Below are 3753 nucleotides of genomic sequence, written 5' to 3' on the forward strand. Positions count from 1 at the left end.
GGGGGGGGGGGGGGCCCTGTGGAGCGCTGAGAGCTGGCAGTACTGCCAGCAGCTCACCCGGAGAGGAAAGCGCATTACATCCGACTGCTTCTTCCTCCAGAGCTCCTGGATGTACTTGTAAGCACCCATCTTGGGTCACCTTTGATCTGATGGCTGGCTTAAGCAGTTAATTTTTAAATAAAAATTGTTTCAGTCTTTGCCTCACCAAAAGTAAAAGCGTCCAAGAGTGTTCAAAAGTAAAATCCTATTGACTAATCATAAAAGTAATCTGCCAAGGGGCACCTGGGTGGCTCTTGGTTAAACATCTGACTCTTGATTTCAGCTCAGGTCATGACCTCATGGTCTGTGGGTTCAGCTCTGCATCTGCTGACAGCACAGAGCCTGCTTGGGATTCTCTCTCCCACTCTCTCTGCCTCACCCCAGTGTACTCGCTCACTCTCTCTCTCTCTCTCAAAATATATGGTAACTTAAAAAAAAATTTTTTTTTAATGTTACTTGTCAAAACCAGACACTCTTTTTATCCTTTTAAAGAGTGTAAAACCTAAAGCATGCGGCCTGGACTCCAAAAGCCTCATTCCCCAGGCCCTCACACTTGCTGTTTCCTCTGGCAGGAAAGGATCTGCACCCAGATTTGTTCACAACCCGCTCTTTCCCATCATTCAAGTTCAGCTTTAATGTCTCCACCTAGCAAGGCCTTTTGCCTGGACACTTTACCCAAATAAGTCCATTGTTATGGATTGAATTGTATCCCCCCAAAAGATATGCCAAATTCCTACCTTGCAAGACCTCAGAATGTGACCTTATTCAGAAATAAAATTGTTGCAATGTAAGTAGTTAAGATGAGGTCATACTGGAGTAGAGTCAACTCTTAATCCATTATGATCGGTGTCCTTACTTAAAGAGGAAGCACACAAACACAGAGACATGGGAAAGAAGGCCATGGGTAGAAGGTAAACAGACACTGAGACGCTACAGCAAGTCAAGGAATGCCTGGGGCCACCAGAAGGTAAAGGAGACAAGGAGGGACACGTCGTGATTTTGGACTTCTGGCGTCTAGCACTGAGAATGTACATTTCTATTGTTTAAGCCATCCTGTTCCTGGTGCTTTATTATGGCAGGGCTAGGAAACTAATCCACCCACCACCACTATTAACTGCTCTCTGCTCCATCAATCACTTTTATTGTCCTAATAGCAAATGACTCTTTTATTTTTCATTTGCTTTTATTGACTGCTTTCCTTCATTAGAATGTCAACTTCATAAGCGCAGAGGCCCTTTCTGACTTCAAAGCAGAGCCTGGCACATAGTAGGTGCTCAAGAAATATTTTATCAAATAAACTGATGGCCTTGAGAAAGATGACAGGATTAGAGAATGCCAGCATGATCAAGTGTAAGCAAGTATAAACTGGTAAGGACTGAGCAGGAGCTCCTGTGGACAAAATCCACAAGGGGCGACAAAGGGAAGACCCACGGTGGAACTGAACAAGAAGGAGCCTCTGAGTTGTAGGGTACAGTGACGTCTGGGGTTTCAGAAACGAGGGGGTAAGAGGGGGCGAGAAGGAAGCAATGGGAGACAGAGACCTGCATGTGGCAAGGGCAGGAGCCAGCAATGGAAGCTGAGAAGAGACTAAATGCCACTGGGTGGGGAGAGGGAAGGGCAGCACGCTTGCGACAGCCAGAGATGGGCTGACCTAGGGGACGGATGGTGCTTTTCCCCAAGTTGATTGGAAAGTAGGATTTTCTACTTACTTAACAAACTAATTTTCAAAGAACAATAATAACAATAATTAAAAATGATGATAACAATTTTTTAAATGTATTTTGCAACATGATTCCTATGATCATTACCAAAGTTTTCCTTTTCTTTAGTGTAACTCATAACTATTCATGCACTGCTTATTAAATTCATATCAGCATATAATTGTTCTTCCCAAAGCTATGACCCACTAACCATTCAGTTGCTACCTTGGCTTTCTCCATTTTACTAATCTCTACCTTACTATTCAGTATCCCTTCGTGGGCTCTAGGATGACAAAGGCATGATGAAACAATCACCCTAAAGAAAACATATGTTTAAGAGGAGAGTACCAGAAAAGGTTCAGAAGTTATAAAAATATCCCAAGGAATGGATATTTCAAGGGATGAAGGGAAGGATCTTATCTAAACAACAAGGAGGGTGGAAGAGACCAGTGGTTCCTAGGACGAGCTCCCCAAACCAAGGGCACTTTAAGAAATGCATATTCTGGGGCACCTGGGTGGCTCAATCAACTGGCTGAGCATCCACTCTTGGTTTCAGCGCAGGTCATGATCTCACAGATCCTGGGTTCAAGCCCTGCATTGGGCTCTACACTGACAGTGCAGAGTCTGCTTGAGATTTTCTGTCTCCCTCTCTGCCCCTCTCCCCTTTCTCTTTCTTTCAAATTAACTTAAAAATAAATAAATAAAAATGCATATTCCTAGACACCATATCAAACCTGAGGAAAAATGACTGTGACCCATAAACTAACATTTTCCTCTGTACTACCAGTATACGCTGCCTCTGAGGGAGTTGAAGTAGCAATTACTACCGTCTGCAGGTCTCTATTCTCCAAGCCTCGGGCTTCCGCCACCATCTTCGTCAAAGTCTCTTCTCCCTGACCTTTCATCTGCACCCTGTTCCTACTCAGTGTTCCTCAGGTCTCCCTCCCAACGAGAACAGCTAGCTGGGGGCACCGTGTCAAGGGCAGGGACACCACAGCAAACCGATGCATGACAACTCTGTCCCAAAGGGCAACCACGGCGGTTTCCCTCCTCTTTGGCCTCTAGCCTGTCAGCGTGGTAGTAAGGGTGAGTCTTTAGGGCCCCTACCATGTTCTGACATCAGCCCAGAACGGGCCCTGAGTTCCAAAGCAAAGCTACTGGTTACAATTACTCAACTTTCTTGATCAGTACAAGTGATTCTTAAGACTTTTTTCTTGAAATATAACTGACAGACAATATACTATTCATTTTAAGTGTACATCATATGATCTGATATTGTTATACGTTATGAAATGATCCCCGTTATTCATCTCGTTACCATCTGTCACCATATGAAGTTGTTACAATATTAGTAACTGGATTCCTTATGCTGTATATTACATCCCCATGACACAAACATTTTATAACTGAAAGTTTAAACTTCTTTTTCTTTTTTTTTAAATATTTTTAATGTTTTATTTATTTTTGATACAGAGAGAGACAGAGCATGAGAGGGGGAGGGACAGAGAGAGAAGGAGACACAGAACCAGAAGCAGGCTCCAGGCTCTGAGCTGTCGGCACAGAGCCTGACGCGGGGCTCGAACCCACAAACGTGAGATCTGACCTGAGCCGAAGTCGGAGGCTTATCCGACTGAGCCACCCAGGCGCCCTGAAAGTTTAAACTTCTTAAAGAAATATTAAAAGTTATTTTGGTTTGAATAGATAATATGTCTATATGTTTAAAAATTCAAAAGTAAGGGGTATAGTAAATAAGTATTCTGAGTAAGTGTCCTTCCCAGCCCACCTAACCATCCGGTTTTCTTCCCTGCGGTCAATCACTGTTAGCAGTTCCTCATGTCATCTTCCAGAGACAGGCACATGAAACGATGCTCAACATCACTCATCATCAGGGAAACACAAATCAAAACCACACTGAGATACCACCTCACACCAGTCAGAGTGGCTAAAATGAACACATCAAGAGACTATAGACGCTGGCGAGGGTGTGGAGAGACGGGCACCCTCCTACACTGTT

The 3753-nt window shown here is 43.9% G+C and overlaps 1 protein-coding gene and 1 pseudogene across 5 annotated transcripts in view; both read right to left on the reverse strand.

Annotated features, from left to right (window-relative positions):
* The window catches only part of LOC115287670, a 794-nt pseudogene extending 665 nt beyond the window's left edge, over window positions 1-129 (reverse strand).
* The window catches only part of OSBPL6 (oxysterol binding protein like 6), a 217903-nt gene that overhangs the window by 204382 nt on the left and 9768 nt on the right, over window positions 1-3753 (reverse strand). The window lies entirely within an intron of this gene.

The sequence above is a fragment of the Suricata suricatta genome, chromosome 3 (assembly GCF_006229205.1).
Source record: "Suricata suricatta isolate VVHF042 chromosome 3, meerkat_22Aug2017_6uvM2_HiC, whole genome shotgun sequence".
In the NCBI taxonomy this organism is placed as follows: domain Eukaryota; kingdom Metazoa; phylum Chordata; class Mammalia; order Carnivora; family Herpestidae; genus Suricata; species Suricata suricatta.